We start from the raw sequence: 24,772 nt of genomic DNA on the forward strand, positions 1-24,772 counted from the left end.
CTGGTCCCACCTCTGCTCTGCAGTTGCTGGCTCTGGCGACAGCTGCCTTCTTTTATTTATTTATTTTTGCTTTTTGGGTCACACCCAGCGATGCTGAGGGGTTCCTCCCGGCTCTGCATTCGGGAATTACTCCCGGCCGTGATCAGGGGACCCTTGAAATACCAGGAATCAAACCTGGGTTGGCGGCATGCAAAGCAAACACTCTAACGTGCTGTTTCATCACTCTGGCCCCTGGAAGCCACCTTCTTCAAAGACAGAATGTGACTGTCTGATTTTAATTGTGGATCACAGTGAGAATCCTGAAACACCGGCCAGGGGAGCATCGGCTGCTCCTCGGGGAGATGCAGCCATTAGAGAAAAATTCTCCTCCCACGCTAGAGAATAAAGGTGTAGGAATAGAGACCGCAGCCATGAGTGTGTGTGGGGAAATGGCCCACCTCTGTGGTCAGGTGTACGGCGGGTCAGAAGCTCCCGAGTCCTACACTCCACACCTTTTCTGTGCCCTGAGCACTGATTTTTCTTATTCGTCATAGTCCATTGTGTTAAGTACTTCATGGAAAATCACTGAAGAAAACCATGCTGATGATCTTGTCTACCTGGATGGTTGGGAGATGCTGGAGAATAGGGCTCCCCTATGTAGTCAGGAAGCCTTGGGGTCCTCCCCAGTGGAGACCGGCCCTGTAGGTGCCCACAGGCTCTCGCACAGAGAAGAGCATCCGAGTTGCTGGAGCTTCTTCCACCGACGGGAAGAAGGGGTGGTCTGAAAAATCAGCACAGGCAGGAGCCCTGGTGTGAAGCGGGAGGAAGATGAGAACAGCTCCCTCACACACACATGTCCGTAACAGCCCCCACGGGCATCCGACGGCCCTAGGTAGGGGCCACACTCAGTGGACGTGGAGGTCTGGAGGGGCGATTAGGGCATCCAGACTGGGCGTTGTCAGTGGGCACCCACCGTGAAAGCACCCTAAGTGCCCCAGCACTGATGGAAGTTGGTTTTTTTTTCTTTTTGGGTCATACTGGGTGATGCTCAGGGGTTACTCCTGGTTCTGCACTCAGGAATTACCCCTGGTGGTGCTCAAGGGACCATATGGGATTCTGGGGATCGATCCCGGGTTGGCCGCGTGCAAGGCATACGCCCTATCCGCTGTGCTATCGCTCCAGCCCCAAGAAGTTGGTTTCCTTGTGTCATTCCCCTCCCTTTCATTGAGAACGTCCATTTCTTCACAAAGTCTTTCTTTCATGAAGTTGGAAATCCGCTGCCAGTTGCCCCGTGTTATCTAAGAGATCACAGCGACTTTGATTTCTGGAGACGAGGCGTGGCCGTGAGAACAGAGAGGCCACTGCTGCAGCTTGGTCAGGGTGGGGTTTAGGCCACTGATGAATGTTGGTGTCGATCCGATCACTGATAACCGGATTGATTCTTTGAAAATAATATCTGTTTGCCCCTGAGTTCTGTGAGCCTTTCAAGCCAGCTCCTGGGGAAGCCGCGGTCACCGCTCCAGGGGCGGGGGGGGGGGGGGGGGGGAGAGGGAAATTGGTTTGGGATTGAATATTCGAGTATATTTGCTTTGTTATTAAAATGATTTCAAAGGAAAATTTTTTTTTGGGTGGCAGTAAATAGAAAATGTCATTCTGCTCATTTCAAGGAACAAGGTTGGAGGAATTGATTGGAGAATCAATTTGGTTATGAACAGAATCTCAAACATAGAAATTATTGGCCGCTTCCCCAGAGGGGGGCAGCTTTGCCGAGTGTCCTCTCCTGCCTGGCCAGCCTCAGGGGCCTGGGGGAGCGCGGTGGAACAAACCCAGCTCAGTTTGTGGGAGGCGGCTGGCTGGGAGGGTGGGAGGCACAACCCTCTTTGCTTGCAGAGAGACCCCGCTGCTGGGGGTGCAGCCCAGGGGTGCTGGTGAAGAAGAGGGAGAGAAGGCACAGTGGGGAGAGGCCCATGGGGCGAACAGAGCTGAAGAGGCCATAGGGAAAGCAGCGCAGAGGGGCAGTAGGGCCCCTCCCCGGGGTCTCTACTCAGTCTCGGCGGCATCTTTGCCTCCCTGGGACTGCTGTGTTTCTTTGCTTGCACCGTTTAAGCCTGTGGATGGCTCCGTTCCTTCAGACTCAGAGCTGGAAGGAGCGAACCCTTCGCTTGAATCAGCTTCATTTTTCCCTCCACCCAACAACCCCCCCAATCCCCTTCTTTGGCACTTATTTTTTATTTAGTCTTTTGAAAAATGGATTATCCTCAGGCTTCCCCAAGGAGAAGAATTTCAGGCTATTGCTTCACCCCCATCTGCCTAGATCCTTCCAACAACCACCACCCAGTGCCACCCCAGCCCTGCCCCGTCCCGCTCCTCATTGCCCCCCCCCACACACCCTTTCGTCTGATTTTGGTTTTTAAACCACTTGCCAAGCACACTATTCCCTTCAAGTCATATTGTTTGTAGCTATTCCTGTTTATTTCCCCCCACCAAGGCATGTGCAAATATCTGTAAGTTGCAAATTGCATGGCCAACAAGGTACTGAGGGTGGCTCTTGGACCATCAGTTGAGGGTGTTACCCTGGACCGGCAGCTGAGGGTGTACCCTGGACCGGCAGCTGACAGCAGTCACCAGAGCAGCATCTACTTTGCTTTTCTTGGACCGAATGTCCACTTGCTTCTCTCTCACGTGCAGCAAGGAAAGATTTACACTATTGATGCTTCAGTGCTAGCCAGTCCCAGAGCACTGGGTGGCCAGCTTCTTGAGGGTGGGACAAGAGATGTCTGCCCAACTTGTGGGGGGGAGGTTCCCTCTCTTTGGGGGAGACTCCTCTCCATCGTATGCCCCTCTCTTTGGGGGAGTCTCCTCTCCATCATATGCCCCTCTCTTTGGGGGAGTCTCCTCTCCATCGTATGCCCCTCTCTTTGGGGGAGTCTCCTCTCCATCGTATGCCCCTCTCTTTGGGGGAGTCTCCTCTCCATTGGATGCCCTCTTTGTCACCCTAAGTCATCTCTTCTCCCAGGGGCTTTGACCCAGAGGTTGTACTTGCAGGACTCTTGAGTGCCCTCGGGACAGGTGGGGCGATGTGAGGAGGAAGCACCAGCTAAGTGAAAGACACCCCAGAGATATGAGATGAAGCACCACTCAGCTGCAGAGATGGAGCAGTGTGGGACCGGAGCTGACGGGGGCTCGAGCTGAGAGGAAGGGAGAAGTGACCCTCAGTTTCCGATTCTGTGTGATGCCAAGAAGTGGGTGGGAGCAGAAGAGGTAAAGGAAGAAAGAAAACCCGTGGAGGGAACATATGCCAACATTGAGACAAAGCTTCTCACTGGAAGAGGGGAGACAAGTGTGGGGCACATGAGTCTGTGACCCTAGCCTAGGGATTCCCGACACCCCTTAGACACATGCTCTTCCGTTTAGTGGAGCATGAGCTCCGACTCCTGGTGGGGATTGACCGACTCCAGAGACCAGGCGCCTGGGAAGGTGAAGATAGTTTTCTGCAGGTTGAGTTCAAAGACTAGAGACTGGGGCTGGGGAGATAGCACAGCGGGTAGGGCATTTGCCTTGCACGCGGCCGACCTGGGTTCGATTCCCAGCATCCCATAGGGTCCCCTGAGCACCGCCAGGAGTAACTCCTGAGTGCAGAGCCAGGAGGAACCCCTGTGCATCGCCGGGTGTGACCCAAAAGGAAAGAAAAAAAGACTAGAGACTGAGAGGTGTCCAGTGCTTGCTGGAAATGGTCTTCAGTGCTCCCGGAAGTGCTCTCTAGTGCCCAAGTGAAATGACCTCTTCCCCCCACTCAACTGCTCTCTGCCCCTTCCAGCTTCTCCTCTCTCCCTTCCCCTTTACTTTCCCCTCTCCCCTTCTCCCCCCTCCTCTCCCCTCTCCAATTTTCTCCCCTCCCCCTCCTCTCTTAACCCTTCTCCTCCTGTTCCCTTTCCTCCTCCCCCTCCCCTCCTCCCTCCCTTCTTCTCCCACCCCCCTCGTCCTCTAGCTGCTCAAAAATAAGCCTCTGCTGAGCCATAGCACAGACGGGAGGACGTTTGCCTTGCATGCAACCGTTCCGGGTTCAATTCCCAGCATCCCACAGGGTCCCCCCAGGCACCACCAGGAGTAATTCCTGAGATCCAGGAGTAACCCCTGTGCATTGCCAGGCGTGACCCAAAAAAGCAAAAAATAGGAAAAAAAAAAACCAAAAAAACAAGTGCTTCTCTACTCTAACGTAGAGTAGGAACCATGCAAGAGAAAATAAACAGGAGTTGTAATTATGAACACTTCCTGCCAACTCTGCCTTTGCACTTCAGACTGAGTCCTCCAGCCCAGGTGGATGGAGCCAGGTGAGCGTCCACACTGAAAGCGCCTCCACCCCTCAGACCCCCCTCATGTCCTGTCCTCTGGCCTCAGCCCTGGGGTCTGGCAGCATCGACCCCTCTGTCCATCCTCGGCTCTTCCTTTGCCCCTGTGCCAGCCTGGGAAAGTGCTGATCAGCCCCGCTGTGACCGCCCCGCAGGTCTCAAGCCTTTCAAATATTCCATTTTGAGATTGGATCTTTCAATATTGGCATCTGAATTACATCGAGGCACCAACACACAAGCGATCACCCCTGCCCGGGCCCCAGGGAGCCGGCTCGGAGGGCTGGAGCACGCGCCCAGCGTGACTGCTGCCCCTCCTGCCCCCGAGGTTGCAGCACTGCCAGGGGGCCACATGGCGGGGCCCTCGGCCCCCCAAGCACGGCTGGGGAGACCCCGATTAAAAACAAAACAAGAACGTGTTGGCCCCCCTGAAACCAGTGCCCACTGCTGCCTGCTCGCCTGCCACCCACACGTCCCTTCCTGCAGCCGAGTCCCCAGAAGAGATGGAGAGACCAGGAGACCCTAAGAGCTGATGTCCCCATTGAAGTCACGAGCCCAGGAGGGGGCTAAGTACAGGCCCCATGGGCTGCAGGCCTGGGTTGGGTCCACACCATCCTATCCTTCCCCGTGTACCCCCATGATGGCCCTGGAACCAGGGGTGACCTCCCACCCACTGCCAGCTATGGTCCCAAACAAGCAGGAAAATGCAGTTAAAAAGTAGGGAAGGGTCAGGAGGATAGGACAAGTGCCCTGGCCCATGCCCAGCCCAGTCTTCTTTAGACACTGCTAGGAGTGATACCTCGAACACAGAGCCGGGAGGAAGTCTGGAACGCCACTGGGTGTGGACCTCCCCACTTTTTTTTCCTTTTCAGGTCACACCTGGCGTTGCACAGGGGTTACTCCTGGCAGTGCTCATGGGACCCTATGGGATGCTGGGAATCGACCCGGGGTTGACCACATGTAAGCCCTACCTGCTGTGCTATCACCCCATCTTTTAAAAAAAGAAAAGTTAAATAACAGTGTGGTTCATGGCTGGCCTCCTATTTCTCCATTGGCAATGAGCATATCCTCAACACAGACGGAGAATCAAATCACAGGGCGTGATCTCCATCCTCACAAATGCTGAAGGACACGGACCCCTAATCTCCTCCTCTAGAATGACACCCCCACTGAGTATCATGCTAAGTGAAATGAGTCAGAGAGAGAGAGAGGGACAGACATAGAAGGACTGAACTCATTTGTGGAATATAGCACTGTCCTCCCCATTGTTCATCGATTTGCTCGAGCAGGGCCAGTAACATCTCCATTGTGAGACTTGTTGTTACTGTGTTTTGCGAATATGTCACTGGTAGCTTGCCAGGCTGTGTGGAATATAAAATATCATATTATGAGATGGACACTCAAGGGACAGTAGACACAAGGGCCAGGAATATTGCCCCATAGTTGGTAGCCTGTCTCATGAGCTGGGGGAGAAGGCAGCTGGGATAGAGAAGGGATCACTAAGTCAATGATGGTTGGAGGAATCGCTCGGGATGGGAGATGTGTGCTGAAAGTAGATCAAGGACCAAACATGATGGCCGCTCAGTATCTGGATTGCAAACCATCATGCCCCAAAGTAGAGAGAGAGTATGGGGGAAATTGTCTGCCATAGAGGCAGGGGGAGGGGGTGAGAGGGAATACTGGGGGACATTAGTGGTGGGGAATGCGCACTGGGGAGGGGGATGGGTGTTTATCATTGTATGGCTGAATCTCGAGCGGGCCCAGTAACGTCTCCATTGGAGACTTTGTTGTTACTGTGTTTGGCATATCGAATACGTCACGGGTGGCTTGCCAGGCTCTGCCGTGCGGGCGAGATACTCTCGGTAGCTTGCCGGGCTCTCCAAGAGGGGCAGAGGAATCGAACTCGGGTCGGCCATGTTGGCCGCTTGTAAGGCGAACGCCCTACCACTGTGCTATCGCTCCAACCCAAACATGGAAGCTTGTAACTGTAACTCACAGTGACTCAATAATAATAATTGAAAAAAAAAAAGAGAATGATACCCCAAGCCCCAGGCTCTCTGCTAAGTTGTGACCCACCCTTCGGCCTCAGGCGTTGTGGTTTGGGCACCTTAAGGACCCCCACCTGTGCCGCCCCTCCTGTCCCTCCTGGACTGTGTGCCACCCACTTCTGAGGCTGGGAGGTGGGGCCTGTGGTGCCGCGGAGGCTGGACTGTCTGCCCCCGCCTCCTCGACAGCCACCCTCAGCCTCTCTTCTCCATCGTCCCCTCAGCGAGCTGGCTGGGCTTATGCACTCAGTGGGACCACCTGAGCCTGGTTTGGTTTTATTTTTACCTGGGCGGCTGCACTCAGCCGTGCTCAGGACTCACTCCTGGCAGAGTTCCGGGAAACATCCGGGGTGCTGAGGTCTAGCTCTGTGCCAGGTTGTGTGCCAGACAAGTGTCCTCCCCACCACACTCTCCCTCCAGGCCCTACCCCTGGGCTCCTGCAACAGGTGCCTGGTGCCTGCCCCCTGCCGGGGCCACAGAGGGCTCCACCATTTAGCTGACATGCTGGAATGACTTAAGCCACGTTGTTCCTCTGTGAAATTTTAGGGGGAAATGTCACCGGTGGGGGTCTTGGTCAGGCAGTTCCTTCGTGTGATGTGTAAATATATAACGCATGGTCAGACTCCGACCCAAGAGCAGGAGTAGTCCCTCATGTACATGATGTACTTTAATATTAATTCCTCCTTTATCCATCCATCAATAATTGAGCACTGCATCAATTAATATGCCGGGCAAATTGCATTCCCCGACCTCTCACTCACGATGGATTTCAGTGGTAGAGATAATTTTCAAGATAAAGTCTACAATTTAAAATGGATTAAAAAGAACAACTAATAAAGGGGAATTGATTCAGGCCAGAAAAAAACAAAACAAAACAAAACAAAAAAAACAAAAAAACAAACCGAAACAAAACCAAAAACAAAGATAGGGATAATTTCAGGAAATCTTTGCCGTTCCTCCAAGCTTCTTTGATTGTTCTCTTTTTGGTCAGGAGAACCTGTCGTCATGATCAAGTTTGATGCAGACTGCAAAATTTCCCAGGTCTGCGGGCCGCAGAGGAGGAGGGGAACACACACACACACACACACACACACACTCACACACACTCACACACACGCACAGCACACATAGATACACATACGCACACGCGCATACGCTAACACACTCACAAACGCACACACACACGCACACACACACACACACACACACACACGCGCGCACACTCGCCAACTCTGGTCTCCTCACGAGGGCATGTGTCTGCTCTGTTGGCGCCCGTGAGCCTCCTTGAGGCTTTCCATTTGCTGAGTTGCTGGGGTCCGGGTTTGCTTTCGATTTGCTGAATTGCCACTGAGACGAGACCCCTCTCCCCGCCTCCCCTTCCTTCCCACGTCCAGGTCCTCAGCCTGGCTGTGCTCCCCACGCAGCAGCGGCGGTGGTAGCAGCTCCAGCCGGCAGCTCTGGGCAGCAGGCGGGCAGCCCTGCGCCCGCAGTGACACGCTGGAGTCGGTAGATGGCTGCAGACAAGTGTGCTGAGAGCAGCCAGCCTGGGAGGCCTTGGCCGGACGGCTTTGATCTGAGTCCATTTAAAGAGATAGAGGCGAGGCCAGCTTACTGCACATGCTTTTCCTTTTCTTTTTTTTTTCCTTGCGTCCCCCCACGCCCCCACCCTCTCCCCTTCGCTGGCTGTCTCTCGCGCTCTCTCTCTTACTTTGAGTTAAGAGGGGGAAAAAAACCATGTCAGCAGCTGCTGAGTACTCGCCGCCTTCTGGTAAATCCCACCCGTGTGGACTTGCGTGGAGCTCCCGCGGCCCCGTCGTTGTGGGGGGGGGGGGGAGGTGGTGGAGTGGCGCCCACCTCCTGTTTAACCCGCCGCCGTGGCGACGATCACTACCGCTCCTTGGGTAGCTTTGCTCCTAGCCTCAGTCGCGTGCTGCCTCCTGTGTGTCCCGGATTTTCTCATTAAGCAGCCACACCAAGAACTGGTTACCTAAGCCAGCCTTGATAAGAAAGAGAGGAAAGGCAAGAGTGAGTGAGAGAGAGAGAGAGAGAGAGGGAGGGAGGGAGGGAGAGAGGGAGAGAGGGAGAGAGAGAGCGCCAGCCTGAAGCAAGCCACAGCAGACACAGCACTGAAGGAATGCAATCCTCATAAACTCACAAACAGGCACTCCCAGCCCGGTAAGGAGAGAAGCAGGAGACCCAGGACTTGGCAGAAAAAGGCAAGATTTGTCTACCCACTGGTTTGAGTTTTTCTTCCAGATACTCCTGGTGAAGTAAGGAGGTCTCTGTTTGCTGAACACAGCTCTTGATCTCTCTTTCAAGATGATGATGTATCTGTGGGTAGGTAGTTTTTCTCTCTGTCTCTCTCTGTCTCTCTCTCTCTCTTTCTTTCTCTCTCTGATTAATAAATGGACCGGCGCGCTGATAAGCATTGCAGCCCAGAGCTTTCGCGGTTGGTATTCGCGGAGATCAGGCTTGTGGCGGTATAACCTTGCTTAGTTATAGGACATGTGTTTCCCGTGGGGATTCAGGCAGACCCTGCTTCATTAGCATGAAGCTGCAATTTTATTTTCAGTTACCAAAAAAAAAAAAAAAGAAACAAACAAATGTATGCGTGTGTGTGTGTGTGTGTGTATGTGTGTGTGTGTGTGTTGTAGGGGGCTGGGTGATTGCTTGGTTTTCTCTTTTCTCAAAACACTGTCGTGGAGAATTCCTGAAGAAAACGCAGAGGTCTGGGGTCGCCGGCTGAGTCAGGAGTGGAGCCCACGGCACTTGTAGCTCCGAGGGGCTTCGTTTCACGTCCGAGAGCGGCCGCCGGAGCAGTGGGTTTCTGCGGGGCTGTTTGCTTTGTTTTGCTGGTGCTCTCACGAGTGCCTACTTATTTGTCATTGCGGGCTGCGTGTTGGAGTGATGTGTATTTTTCACAAGAGGGATTTCCGTGGACTTGACTTTCCTGATAAAATATGCCTCCCCCCGCCCCCCGTTATTGTCTAATTTTTTTTTTACCCCAGATGACGTTAAAATAAAAAAACACTGAAGTGCTAACCTAGAGAGCTTCATTCCACCACGTCACTCCCGAGACCATTAAAACAATCGCGATTTAACCTGAGAGACTCAGCCAAAATGTCCTCCTCACGCCTGTAGGAGATGCACGGGCGCCTGGTACAGTTTGGCCGCGGGCCGGAGCATGTATTCTGAGCAGCTCATTAACCCGAGTCCGGTCTCGGTGGCTTCATGTCTCTGGCGGGGCTTGGCCGCTTTCAGGGAAGGGCAGCCTGGAAGAAGCAGAAGTCCACTTGCATCCCAGGCCGCTGAGTGGGGCACTGGTACCTTTGTGGTTTGTGTACGTAGGGGTGCCTCTTTGCGTGGTCTTCCTCCCTTCACTCTGGTAGGGGCGCCCTGTGCTGGAACTTGCCTTTGCAGGTGGTGGGAAATCTCTTCATGGAATTCTAGACCATGCTGGCCCTGTGACCTCCACATTAGCCCCCATTCAATCCTCGCCCGGTCTTACTGCCCACCCACCCGTGTTTCCTTACCTTCCCGACATTTGCCTTTGGAGAGACTTGAATTCCATTTCCGTCTGCAGCCGCATCAATACATCGGGCTTCTGCCCTGTGGGGAGCAGCTCTGGGCCCACCGATGACCAGGTCCCTTCTTCCAACCCTGCCCATTCCAGAAGAGGAGTCTGGACACATGCAATTCTGGGTTAAAAGAGGTTCCGCAGAGCAAGGCTTACCTGAAAAGCTACACTGACTTCTCAGACAGCGGGTCTTGGTGGACCCGGATGAAAAGCCCAGAATGTCACCTGTTTACACATGTTGGTTTTTCTTTTCTTTTCCTTTTTTTTCTTTTAGCAGGAGGAAAATGAATCCCAGGGGGATGGGGGTGCCAAGACCAGTGATGAAGGGACTAACTGTGTTCCTACTCACCCCTTACAGAGTGGAGGAATGGGTTCCCCGCACCCCGCCACCTCCTCCCTTGCTCCCAGGTGCTTAGGGATGCTGTTGATTGCATTGAGAATCTTGGTTTGCTCCTTCAGGGATGCCTTTGCAGCTGGAGGCCAGAGGGAGGGATAGAGTGTCCCAGACTCTGTCCCAGGTGCTGAAAATGTCCCAGCTTTCCCTGGTCACAAACCACACTGTGACCCTCTGTTCTGGTTTGTCTCTTTCCTGCTGAGTTGTCTCCTTCCTTCCTTCCTTCCTTCCTTCCTTCCTTCCTTCCTTCCTTCCTTCCTCCCTCCCTCCCTCCCTTCCTTATTCCTTCCTTCCTTCCTTCCTTCCTTCCTTCCTTCCTTCCTTCCTTCCTTCCCTCCCTCCCTCCCTCCCTCCCTCCCTCTCTTCCTCCCTCCTATGTTTATATTAGCTGAATTTGTCAAATAGCAACAAAAAGATGGTTACTACCTTCTTGCCCTGTGCTCAAGTATTCTATTTACATTTTTAATTCCGATTTTTTAGTTCTGCATTCAGAAAAAATGGCAGGCTTGAAATGGGAACAGCTGGATGCACGCTGTTTAAGGGGATATGAATTAGCGAGCTCGCGCGGGCGCTGGGAGGTTGGAGGGGTTCCCATCCTCTGCTCTCCTTCCCTTTTAATGCGGTGGTGCTGCCGTCGCCTTCTAGTCTGTAAATAAAGATACTCTCCCCGTGGCTGATATCTCTGTTTAAGAGCTGCTCCTGCTTCAGGAAAATGAGCCTCAGTTTTATCCGTGTAGAGAAACAGTGTGTGCTGCTCTCTCCTGGGTAGGAAACAAGAATGAGGGGCAGGAAGACGGGAAGAGGCAGCGAGTCCGATTCAGAGGGGCTTCTTAGCATCTTGCTTTAGATTTGGGACGTAGGCTCCTTCCAGGCACCTGTCTGTGTTCATAGCACATGGTCAATATGGTTCTGTTTTTATGCAAGTTGAGAGCCTCTGGCTGAGATGGGTGGGGAAGTAGGTGGGATAGGATCTTCTCTCCTCCCCACTCGCTCAGTCATCCTTGGCATGCCTGGGTTGTCTTCTCAGAACTGCAAAGGCCGTGGAAGAAGGCTCTGGAACAGAGCTGATGGATCCCTGTAAGCTGGCGCATTGATAGAACTGCAGACGAGTGTCTTTGCGGGCTCTTAGCCCCACCCAATACTGCATCTGTCCTTACAGTTCCTCAGGAAGTTTTGTTTCTGTCAAAACTAAAATGAGTGGGCGAAATAAACTGGAGAGAAGATTGGGGGTGGGGGGCTTGATTTGCATGTGGCATGCCTGGGCTCAATTCCTGGCAGCCTGTCTGGTTCCCTGAACCCGCCAGGAGTGATGTCTGAATGCAGAGCTTAAAGTAAACTGTGGGTACCACTCGGGTAGCCCTCAATTCCACCCCCACCCTGCCAGATAAAAATAAATGAAACGAGTGACACTCACTGTGCTCCATTGGGGGGTGGGGATGAAAGTGTCCCGGTGAGGAAAGTGGGGTTCTTCGATGTCTTTGCTAACTTGGGGGCAACGTTTCTTTTTGTAACCCAAACTTAGGTACAGTTGTGGATTTTTCCCTGGGACTTCCGGGGGCGGGGGGAAAACAAAGTAGAAAAACCATATTTTACTGAGACTCAAACCTGTTTGGAGGGCTACAGATGCTCTGGGATAAGATAAAGCCCCTTGAGAGGGTGGAGTGTGTGTGTGTGTGTGTGTGTGTGTGTGTGTTGGCATACAGTGGGCTGAAGCAAGTGCCTGGCATGTGGGAGGCCCAGGTTTGATCCCTGGTACCACATGGTCCCCGGAGCACTGGTGGGAAGGTCCCTGAGCACAGTGAGACATGGCCTCAAACCCAGCAATTGAGTGGCGTAGCAGTAAACCTCTTGGCCAGCCCCGTCTCTGAGTGCACTGGACACATGTGTGGTTCCAGCCCACTCACCTGGACCACCCCTAAGCCATGTGACTCTGTTAGAGGCAACTTTGCTGAACTTGCTGGTAGATTTCAGAGGTGGGGGGGGGGTTAGGTTTCGCATGGCTTGGGGCCCAGGGTCCAGGGGCAAATGCTAGGGAGGAGGGCTCATGCAGGGATGCTTCAAACCGGTATCGCTTCCCTTCCCTTAATGAAACATTGAAGGACTGTTTGCATCGCCTTCCTGCACATCTTGTCATGATTTACCAAGTGCACTTTTGTGTGAGTTCTTTCTATTCATTGCGAGCTAGTGCCATTTTTATTCTAACGCGTCTTATTTGGCAGTGGGGGTGGGGAGCGGGTGGGTGGGGGTGTCGGAGTCCCACCTGGCAGTGCTCAGGGCTCACTCCTGGCTCTACACTCAAGGGTCACTCCGGCCAGAAGTCTGGGGGTTGAGTCCGGGTGTGCTCACGCTCTTCCGGCTCCTCTTACACTCTTCTCGAAGCCTTTCTCGCAGGCTACTATTCATCCACATCGGGTGGAGTTGTCTGCATCATCTGGAGGCTTAACATAGGCCACTCAGACCACTGAGTGTCTGAGCGCTCTTACAAAGGCAGGACAGAGAGACGGCCTCCCGCCCTCACCCCAACCCGTGCTGTTTAATCGTTCCATGAAAGGAAGAACCAGATAGTGCCAGGCTTTCAGCGGACAAGTGGCGTCCTGCGGCTATGCTTGTGCTTAATCCCTGGCAGAAACCCCGCCAGCCTGGACATCCTGTGCTCCAAAGATGTGCGCCTGTGAGCCGACAGGGGTTGAACTTGTCAGAGCTTCGTTGCTGACGTTTCCGTCTCGGCTGGGGTGTTGGGGTGGGGGGAGCACCCCTGAGTTTTCCTGTTTCTGAGTGTCGTGGCTTCCTGCTCCCCGTGCATCACTTTTTGGCATTTGGTTCCAGACTCTCAAAGGCCCGAGTTTTAGATTCTCTGCACACTGGAGATGACGCAGGTACTGTGGGGAGCGAGTCCAGCTCTTTCCCTCCTTGGCTCATCCTCCGTGTCTCATCCTCCCAAACCTCTCAGGGGGCCAGGAATCCCCTCTCCCCCTTTCCTTTGAACCCTTGGACTTCCCTTTGTATTTCTTTTATTTCCAGGCGGGGAGTGGAGTGGGTGCTCAGGGATCACTCCTCAGGGGTACTTAGGAATCCAAAGACTGCGTCATGGATTGAACCCGGATTGGCCGTGTGCAAGACCAGCCTCGTCAGAGCTCCTTTCCCTCTGTACTGTCCCCCCAGCTCCTTATTCTGTATTTTAAAGAGACCCATGCCCTCCTCCCCCAGGAGATTAGTCAAAAGGAGATAAAAGCACCCACTCTTACAGCCACGAGGAGTGAAACTAGCCTGTCTCTAGAAGTGTGCATGCGTGCGTGTGTGTGTGTGTGCCTTTGTGCATGTGAGTTGCGTGTCTACGTACACACATATAATATTCCATTTTAGCACATGCCTGCGCATCCTTCCCTATTTCAATTTGGAAGCAGCATTGATAGTAAGGCCAGACAGTGGAATGATCCCGAAGGTTTTTGTTGGTGGCTGTGCTTGAGCGTCTCAGGCTGTAGGCTCTCTTGCACCTAGCCCAGTGAGAGCCCAGTGTGTGTGTGTGTGTGTGTGTGTGTGCATGTGTGTGTGTGTGTATGTGTGTGTGTGTTGGGTGGGAGGAGGCGGAAAGACCCTTGTAGGGAAAGTTGAAGTCATGGAAGCTTCCGAATCTGCTGCCTTGTCGTCTCCCCTCAGCCTCATGCCGGGTTGCCCTTCCCACCTCAGTCACCCCTGGGCCTACGTAACCCATGCCCAGCTGTGGAGATTGTATGCAGGTGAGTGCCATTTGCCAGGGCGTGCTCTAGTGACTGAGCAAAGCCTGTCCCAGTCCCTTGCTTGGTGCCAATACAGCCGCGTGTTGTTTGTTTGTCAAGCTCAGTAGTACTGAGCACCAGTGGAGTGCCTGGCGATACCCAGGTAGAGATGCTGGCATTCACGGGAATGGACAGCGGGGGTCAATGGTTGACGTTCCTGCCCTATCAACAAGCTTCTCACAGGTGCTCCCTGCTTCTGACATGTGCCGGCAGGGGTCTCTTCCCGGGAACCCTCCTCTCCCGCTTGTTCCCTACCTTCCGCTCTGGGGCGGGGCAGTGGTGGGGTGGCCCCTTCTTAGGGGTCAGCTGCACCTTACTTGGATCACCCCTGCCTCCGGGGTCTGGAGGTGTCTGGAGGCAACTAGGAAGGGGTCTTGCGACTGGACAGGAGAGAGAGAGGTTGGAGCACTTGGTCTCCAGTGGGATGCTTCTGTTTCCTGTGAGGGAGCTGCTTGCGTGGTTAGAAGCTTCTAGAATGCAGGGGGTGGAGGAAAACGGGTCCTGTCTGTCCCAATTGTTGGGACACCAAGTTCACTCTCCACTCACACTGACATCCCCGCTGTGATGCTGCTGCATCCGAGGGCAGCTCAGAGCCATGAACGCTCGGTTCTCCGCAACACGCATCCTGTGTTTCCATCCTCCATCCCCAGCCTGTGGGCCCGCGAGGGAGCCTGGGTGATAGTGCTTCAAGGTCCCTTTAGACGCGTTATTTGGGCCTGTTTGCTGGACTCTGGGAGCCGGAGAGTGCCGTCTGTTCTGAGGCCCATCCCTTCGCAGAGAACTTGACTTCCAAGCGTCCGGGCAGTCTGGTGGGTTGGAGTTTGCAGGGGCCAGCAGAGCCCTGACGACGGGGAGCTCATTTCTGACTTACACCTTCTCGCCTCTGGCTTAGCCATTCATGGCCTCTGCCAACTTCAGACGCTCTCTGGCAGAGAGAGTAATACGTTATTTTCCGCTTGAGTACCCAGAAGCCATTGATGTAAATTGATTGGTACTTTTTTTTTGGGGGGGGGCAGTATTTTTCTGCAATTCTGTTTATATACACATTTCTCTTTGTCTGTAAAGTGATTTGTGTCAAAAGGCCCCGTCCATTTTTCTTTCCAATCTAATAATGACGCTAGACTCATTGAATTCTTGTGTCTAAAGATTCTTGCAAAAGAAAGTAATAATAATGGGCCTGGGGATTGGGCAGCCATGATTGGGCAGCATTGCATGGATGGAAGCAAAATCCAGAACGGGCCAAAGCTTTGTCTCAGTAGGAAATTTGAGACAGGATATTTGCGTTTCTTCCTGATATAGATCTTATAATTTGTGTTTATTTAGGAGCCAGACCCAGAGGTGCTCAGAGCTTACTCCTGTGCTCGGGTATCACTCTTGGCAGGGCTTTGGGGACCTTGTGTGCTGTCAGGGATCCGCTAATCAGTGTCAACCTTGTGCAAGACAAGCCCCTTACCCGCTGTACTATCTCTTCCGCCGGCTCTATATTTTAACACCAGCCCTGATGAGTGTTAATAAAAAGGGTGATGGAGGCTTTATATTGAAGTTTTAAACATCGCTGTTGGCTATCCCTGCATATTCTTTGATTTCAGAGGAACCGTAAAAGCAACTGGCTGAATGTGAAGCAGCCTTTCTATTCTTTTTTATTTTTTTTTTCTATTTTGAGTGGTGTTTCCTATACCTTTAGAAAATTTTCACGAACCTTCAGACAAATACTGGATCCAACGATGCCAGTTTGAACGACATAAGCAAATTAGTTTCTGTACAAACCGTGTGTCCCATTCAGAGAAGAACAAATTGAAAAATTGATATTCAATACCAACAAGATAATTTCGGGAAGCAACAGAGCATTGTTTTGACAACTAAGGAACATGAAGCTTTTAGGACAAGTGGAGAGAATTGTGCGCCGTGCTTCCCATTTATTATCCTGAGGTGTCCTGGGGGAAGGCGAACAAACAATGGGGAAGGAGAGGAAGGTGGTTTTGGGGGAAGACGGGGTGACGGTTGGGAGTTGGGAAGGGCTATTTCAGGGCATGATGTGGATTGGATCTACGCCACCGTGGTTCTCTTGGCATTGTTTCTCTTCTCGTCCGTGGGGTGGAAACTGTGCAGAGTCAGGCTTTCAAATTGTCTATGTTGGACAGACATGTCTCAGTACCAGGAAGTGAGGATTTCTGTATTTATTTTGTAATTTTGGTTATCGATGTGTTTCTCATTCTACCAGTGTCTGTCCAGTAGGTGAGGTGGCATGGTTGACATGGCTTGGTCAGGAATAGATAAACTCTGTGTGTGTGTGTGTGTGTGTGTGTGAGAGAGAGAGAGAGAGAGAGAGAGAGAGAGAGAGAGAGAGAGAGAGAGAGAGAGAGAGAAGAGAGAGAGATGAGAGAGGTGGGGAGAGATGGAGGAAGAGGAGAACTTTCTGCTTATCTCTTACTTTGCTATTGTGGATGATAGTCTTTGGGTTATATTTTCTTCAGTTGTTCTAAACTTTCTTCCCTGTCTCTTAATGTTTTAAGAACAGACTTTGCTTTCCATGACATTCATTGTTCATTGTAGGATTGTCATTTAATTAATTTATTTTTTCCTTTAGTTTTGGGCCCACACCTGGAGGCATTCAGGGCTTACTCCTGACTCTGTATCCAGGGATCACTCCTGGTGTGGCTTGGGGAACTATATGGGCACCAGGGATTGAACCCGGACTGGGCACATGCAAGGCGAGAACATTCCCCACCGTGTTCTCTCTCTGGCCCCTGTAGGGTCATCCTTTTAAACAAATGACCTGCATTTCCGTTATTTGCAAATCTATTGAAATTGACAAAACTGGTAATGCTTTATACTTTTAGAGCATACTACCTTAATGGGGGCTGGGGCGATAGCACAGTGGGTAGGGTGTTTGCCTTACACGAAGCCAACATGGCTGACCCGAGTTCGATTCCTCCGCCCCTCTCGGAGAACCCGGCAAGCTACCGAGAATATCTCGCCCGCACGGCAGAGCCTGGCAAGCTACCCGTGACGTATACAATATGCCAAACACAGTAACAAGTCTCACAATGTTACTGAGCCCGCTCGAGCAAATCGATGAACAATGGGAGGACCGTGACCGTACCTTAATGGAACTCATGACAAAATAAACATTTGGATGTACATTTTTGTCATGATGTGCAGTTGCTTCAGTCCCACCTTGGGACGTTTCTTTTCTGTCCATCTGAATTACACTTGGGCCCTTTCCTAGAGGAAGAGCTCCAAGCTTTCCCCATACCCAGCTGATAAAGGCTTGAAACACAAGTAGTCCAGTTTGCAAGGAATCGCTACATCCATGGGCAAGTAGCATTTGACTTTGAATTCATCGGTTTGTTCAAAAGGCATAGCTGGGGGTCCCCGGGAGCCGGCCTTAGTGTGCGTCTGAGGGCTGGGGTCCCCATCATCATAGAGGAGGCTGAGAGGCTACCGCAGCTGACTCAGGACGCATGCGGGCAGACACCGCGAGTCAGCCGAGACCCGGGGGTGGCAAAAGCTCAGGTTTGCTCCAGGCTCGATGCAGACAGCCTGGCCATGCTGTGACTCAGTTTCCCCACCCTCACACCCCCTCAGGAGTTGGTCAAGGCAGTTGCCCCTGGTTCCGGTTGAGCCCTGAACCAACCGAGTGGTCCCAGGAGTCTCGGGGAGAACCGGCTCCCCAAGACCACATCCACTGGCGTCTTCCCACCCAGAGCAGTCCCTGCGACTTCACACCCAAATTGGGGTGAGATACTCCCCACTTGTCCTCTGAGATTCAGCTCAGTGCCTGAGAATCTGGACCTGAGAGGCAGGAGTGGGGGACGGGGTACCCACAACTGGCGAAGGGATGACCCCAATGTTTGTGACTAGGCAGAGACACCCAGTCACTCCAGCACAAAGCTCACTGCAGTCTCAGAAATCAGAGGGGGGTGAGGGGACTCAAACCCCGGGAGGGAGGGCGGGAAGGGGACAGTCAGCCGGCGGGGGGGTTGGGCATCTTCTCGAGGGTGAGTGTCTTCTCAGCTGGGCCCAGAGAGGTGGCTGGTCATGGGTTGATAGGAAGGGTCCGTGGGTACCGACCGGGCTTCAGACCCGTGGACAGCGGCTCAGGGATGAGGGAGTTTGTCCAGACCTGCCCGCAGAGGCACAGAGATGCCCAGGGCACCCTGTAGGGATCGGCCACCGGGAGCCGGGGCAGAACCCCGGGAGCACAGGGAGAAGATATCACCAGGAAGAGGAGGGGCATTTTCCCTGGGTTCCCAGCACCCTCACCTAGCCCACCGGATTGGCCTCTGCCCCCACCCATACAGACAGGGACACACGCCCATCCCGCTGCTCTGCACCCGGCCTGAACACAAGTCTCCAGAGAGACCCAAACTCAGCCTTTCCAGTGACCCTGTGGCAGATGCCCATGCAACTGAGCCTGAAACCCAAAACACAACAACAGCCCCAAACACACACACAGAGACATGCACACATACACACAGACACATACAGATACACATAGGCACACACAGAGACACATACAGACACACACACATACACACAGAGGTACAGACACGCACACACACAGGCACACATACCAACACAGAGGGAAACACAGACACACAGACACACACATATAGACATACAGAGCGATACACACAGACACACACAGACATCCCCCCAACACACAGACATACATACAGACACATAGATACATACACAGAGAGAGACACATACACAGTCACACACATACGTACACATATACACAGAGAGACCACACGCAGACACACACACATAGAGACACACACACAGACACACATGTGCACACACACACGCACTCATGCATGCACACAGGCAGGAGGTCAAGGGGGGTGGCAGACAATAGTGAGAACAGAGAAGAGGCAGAGCCTGGGACTCCTGCAGAGTTAGGGGTCTCGGCAGAGGCGCTGAAAGGAGCAGCCGTGCTTCACACAATGGGCCCCTCGGCCCGTAGCAGCCCTGGGGTCAGGAACACAAAACCAGCTTCCTGCTGGCGAGTGGTGTCCTGGATCTCAGCCCCTTCAGGGGCGCCCGCCTCAGTGCCGGGTGATGGAGCACGCAAGTAAGAGGGCTGGCTAATGTGCTAAATTAAAAGGCTAATCAAAGAGGCAAGTGGTACAAATGAGAACAGGGGCACAATTAGTTAATGGAGGATTGCGAGGAAGGCTGAAGGGGAAGCGTTTCTTTTTTCATATGCATGAAAGTGTCCCATTTTCCCGGAAGCCTTCAGTGTTTTTAAGCCAATGAAAGCGGCTAAAAACACTCTCACTACATTCTTTCATTTGTGAAATGAAGCCAAGGTTAGCCTACTTGGACAGAAAAGGGATTTCTCCTCTCTCTGTCTCTGTCTCTGTCTCTATCTCTGTCTCTCTCTCTCTCTCTCTCTCTCTCTCTCTCTCTCTCTCTCTCTCTCACACACACACACACACACACACACATGCAACCATTTATTGTGTACAGATGTACAGATAGCGCGCAATGCTTTTCAAAATGCAGTTCCAGGGCATCCTCCTGGTTCTGATCAGTGACTTGTAGTGAGGCAGAGCAGTGCTCTGAGGGGAGCCCTCCCCACGATCTGCGTACACCCTCCACTCCAGCCCCTTTCCAGCCGCGCTCACCTGAGTGCCCGCAGTGGCAGCTTTGCGACAGTGGGGCTGGTTTGCCCAGCCCTCGGCTCCCAGCCAGAAGTCCTGTGCCCTGTGGCTTCTCCCTCCAGGCAAGCCACCATCCAGGGGTGGGTCGATGGTTGCAAGACAGGTTCGTGCGTTGTCCCAAGTGATTGGTGCTTGGTGCTAGTTAGGGAGGGTATGGGTCATCGCTGTCACACGCCTGGTGGGGGTGGGGAATGGGGGGTGGGGGAGGCATGACCTCCGCATCTAGGACCATGGAGATTGGTGCCCACCAGGCATGGCTCCGATGACTTCCTACCTGATTCTCCCTGGGTGACCTTGAGTGCCCTGTCCCTCTCCTGGATGGGGACCTACCAAAACTAGCCTGAGGATGCCCCCAAAGAACCATTTCCACGGTCTGGTCTTCTGAGCACTTTGTACTGAAATGTGAGCCTTTACACTCCCGCCTTCTCTACCCCTCCCCACCAGCACTGCCAGATAATTAGTGAATTAAAATGGGGTTTTGGTGTTTACATAAATGGGCAGGATAAAATGCCCTTGGAAAGCATCTCCCCTTTAAAAGAAGTGAGATGCCTTTCTTAATGAGAATAAAAGTAATATTTGAATGTTATAAAATATTGGAAATATATGAATTAGAACATCAAGTCCTCAATCTATTGATCACTTAATATTTTGATATATTTCTCTGTCTTTCCAAATATCAATATATCTGAATTTTTTTTGCATTGCCATTTCTGTGCCTAATTGGAATCATGCTGGAACTATCTTTTCATAAAATTATTTTAGGAACATTGTCTGATGTTATTAATGTTTTTAAGAAGCTTGAGTTTTTAAAGGTTGTATCATTCTTTAGCATTTGTATGGAGCATAATTTACTTAGTGATTTCCTTTTTTATTGTGCATTAGGTTGTTTTTTTAATATAGCCCTTGATAAATATTGATGAAAATGAACAACAACTTAAATAACTTCTAACTTAAAAATGTACCAGGCAAGCAGAGGATAATGAACAGACAAGTCAGACAGAAAATACCAAATGGACATAAATATAGGACATTATGTTCAAACCAAAGCAAATGTTTTGTCAAATGGAGACACGTTCTTTAAAGGGTAAAATACTGACCATTTGTCAGAGTTTTAGAATACCGTTCTCATTCATTTTCAGCAGTGATATAAACTGCTGAATAGTTTCAGAAGAATAAAGAATTTTTAAAAGAGATCTGTACTTCATGACCTGAAAATATTCTTTCCCAAGAAAATAATTACAAATACAGAGAAAAATATGTACAAGGTTACACATAAATATCTTATAGTAAGTTACTCATTTTTTGTCTGAAAATTTCATTTAGAAGAGAATCAAAGCATGTATCCCACAATCAAGCACTTATTTTAGGGAATGAACAATAAAGCCTTTCTGTGGGTATCCAATATTAAAATAGTTGTAACTTTGCAGACATGCTTTCTTGGGACTATTTTCCTAACTGGGAGTTTATTCTTTCTGTGCCAACGTGTCTCAGCTTTTCTCTTGTCTGGGCAGATTTGTGCTGTGCCATGGTATACAGAGATCTAATATAACAGCATAGAGAGAGTAGGCTATTTATTGGAGGTAAGCAGGAAATCAGGGGAAAATAATATTCGTATTTTATGACAAGAACATGCTGAGTTACAGTCTAGTGTATTAGTAACGCTAATCCTAGCAGCCCATGTGTGTAAGCCATCGGCAGATTCAGGGTGGAAGAATGAGACCCAGAGAAATCAACGATGGGTCCATTGATAAACATCCAAGCAGGTCTAGAAGGAAAGCAGATAGACCCCAGGATGGAAAGTGACAATGGGTAAAACTCAATGGAAGCTGATTACGCAGTCATTAGCCAAGACTCTGTGCACAAACAACTTGAAGATCGATGGAAAACAAGTGTTCTACCATTGGCATTCTTGGGGTTTACGTACCAAAAATCTTCTTCAACCAAGCGTGTCCCTGTCTCTCTTATTGTTGGGGCTTGGCCAGTGCTCAGTGGTCAACCTCTCGGGGCTTCTGACTTGGAAACTGGACGGTTTGTATCTCTCCCATCCCACCTGGGGATTTCACAGCTAGTGAAGTTCACAGAGGCAATCAAACAGGGTTGAAATCTAGCCCTTGTCATCCTCACCAAGCCCCGGGCCTGCACTTCTCTGTCCAAAGACAAGGGTGTCACTTTCTTTGCACAAAGATCCTGTAAACAGTTGCTTCTTCCACCATATTGGGTTGTCCTGCGTTGACTCACTTGAATCTCTGATGAGTTTGGCTGTTCACTGCAAGGAGATGCACGTGTAAGGAGGGAGACGAAAATGTCTTCCTCATTTCTGATGTTGCTGAGGAACTTCCGTTGACTTGGTCCACAGATAAATGGATTCCTTCAGCACCTTTGTGAGAAGCATCCCATATTGACATGAAATCTGACTGGAAGTCCCGGAATCCACTTTAGTGAAATACTAACAAATAGCCCTCAGGCCTTCACTGAATTTTTTTTCTTTTATTAAAACACTGTGATTTACAAAGCTATTGTAGTTGGGTTTCGACACACAAGGTTCCAGCACCCATCCCACCACTAGTGTCAACGTGGCTCCACCAGCCTTCCCGGGTTCCCTCTCTGAACCCCACTCTCCAGTCTGCCATCTTGGTGGGCACCTTTTAAAGTTCGGTTGTTCCAGTCTGGGTCTCGGGATTTCAGGACTTGGATATTTAGCTCTGTCATTCCTTAACGTCGCCAAAGTACCTGACTCCCCATGTCCCTTGTTCCCTTTTGCTTCTTATCCATCTCTCCCCGCCCCTCCCCCAAGTCTTCACAGGATTTAAAGGAAGAATAAAACATGCCAGGATATTTATGAATCATGAGATTTAATAGAGACCAAAGTAGATCTTATTATTGATGTGCTTACTGCTTCATTAAATGCCCCTTAAGGTTTGCGGCATGGATATGGATCATTTGCAATAATAATTATGCAGTGATCGATTGATTGGATCTGACATTGCACTTGTCACCTTGAAATGCAAAATCCATCTGTTTTCAACAGGGTGAACATTTCTCGCTAATCTTGCACACCAGCATGCGGCAGTTTATTTGACGGAGAAAGTACAATTTATAAAGTTTGGAGACTTAACATTAACCTTTTGCTAAAAAATGAAGTATCACTTGTCATTTTACAAAGAAATGAAAACCATCCAACCAGCAATTTTTTGAGATTAGAAAACACAGTCTAATTTCAAAAGAACTTTTTAAACCCAAAATGCATGTACTTCAACTGAGTGGTACAAGTATATTGTGAGCACTGAAGCTAATCCTGCACATGAACCCGGACGATACGGTGCAAGCCTGGGTGGGGAGACCCACAAACACCCAGCTATCCTGCTAGCTATCATCCAATTCTCTTTACAACTATGAAAAACAATGCAAGACTACGTTTCTGGAAAATATGGGAGCTCACCATGCACAAGAAATAACTTTGTGGGGATCTGGAGTGATAGCACATTGGGTAAGGTGCTTGCCTTTTATGTGACCAACATGGGTTCGATCCCTGGTACCCCATATGGTCCCCCCAAGTCCTACCAGAAGTGAGCCCTGAGCACAGAACTAGTAGTAAGTGCAGTGCACCCCTAGGTATGGCAATGGGAAGAAGGTAGGAAGAAAGGAAGGAAGGAAGAAAAGAAGGAAGGAAGGAAGGAAGGAAGGAGGGAGGGAGGGAAGGAGGGAGGGAAGGAGGGAAGAAAAGAAGGAAGGAAGAAAAGAAGGAAGGTAGAAAAGGAAGGAAGGAGGGAGGGAGAGAGGAAGGAAGGAAGGGAGGGAGGGAGGGAAGGAAGGAGGGAGGGAGGGAGGGAGGAAGAAGGAGGGAGGGAAGGAGGAGGGAGGGAGGGAGGAAGGAAGGAAGGAGGGAAGGAAGGAGGGAAGGAAGGAAGGAAGGAAGGAAGGAAGGGAAGGAGGGAGGGAGGGAGGGAAGGAAGGAAGGAAGGAAGGAGGGAGGGAGGGAGGGAGGGAGGGAGGGAGGGAGGGAGGGAGGGAAGGAAGGAAGGGAAGGAAGGAAGGAAGAAAAGGAAGGAAGGAAGGAAGGAAGGAAGGAAGGATGGAAGGAAGGAAGGAAGGAGGGAGGGAAGGAAGGAGGGAAGGAAGGAAGGAGGGAGGGAGGGAGGGAGGGAGGGAGGGAAGGAAGGAAGGAAGGAAGAAAAGGAAGGAAGGAGGGAAGGAAGGAAGGAAGAAAAGGAAGGAAGGAGGAAAGGAAGGAAGAAGAGAAGGAGGGAAAGAAGGAAGGACTCTATGTTATGCCAACTGAGAATTCATGCATTCCATTTCAAGTTGTGATTTTTAAACAGGGGACGGAAAATCAGTGATCCTATTCTCCTACATTGGGGTCAGCTTCGATTTCCAGAACTTTATAGTTATGTCTTAAGCTTATGATGGACCTAGTCTCATGTTAGCCTTGCAGCCAGTCGATCCTCAATAGAATTGCTTATTGAAGGACAGTCTTTGGGCCTGAGCCTCGGGCAAGCTCAGCGAATGAAACAGACCTGGCCCTCTCTCGCACGGAAACTGTGGTCCTTCCTCAGCCACGTGATCTTAGAAACATGTTTGGGGGAGGGGGGTAGAGAGATAGAACACGGGTTAAGATGCATCCCTTGCACCCATTTGACCCCAATGCAATCCCTGCCACCTCATAGTCCTCTGAGCATTGCCAGCTGCAGCCCTGGAGACCTCCAGAACTGCCAGGCTGAGTGGGTCATCCCTGACACCGCAAGGAAAAAGCAGCACCCTATTCCCTGGCTCTCAATAGAGCTACTTGTCCAGTTGGCCAAGAATGTCTGAAAAGGGTCCCTGGCCCTCCCGGAGCACGGCTTGGGAGCCTCCCACCCCTGACCAGAAAAGGGAAAACAGTCTGATCATTGCAGCGAAGAGATTCACAACATACTGCCATGCGAAGAACTGGCAGAGGGAGAAGAACGCTAAGCAATAAAGTCTCGTTTAAAATATATTAAAAAT

At 51.2% G+C, this 24,772-nt stretch overlaps 1 protein-coding gene across 12 annotated transcripts in view; it reads left to right on the forward strand.

The window, feature by feature from the left end:
- RBFOX1 (RNA binding fox-1 homolog 1) overlaps nucleotides 1-24,772 on the forward strand; it is a 1,027,611-nt gene that overhangs the window by 509,742 nt on the left and 493,097 nt on the right. The gene's annotated exons all lie outside the window — the stretch shown is intronic.

This window comes from Sorex fumeus, unplaced genomic scaffold (genome assembly GCF_029834395.1).
Source record: "Sorex fumeus unplaced genomic scaffold, SorFum_2.1 ptg000110l, whole genome shotgun sequence".
Classification (NCBI taxonomy): Eukaryota; Metazoa; Chordata; class Mammalia; order Eulipotyphla; family Soricidae; genus Sorex; species Sorex fumeus.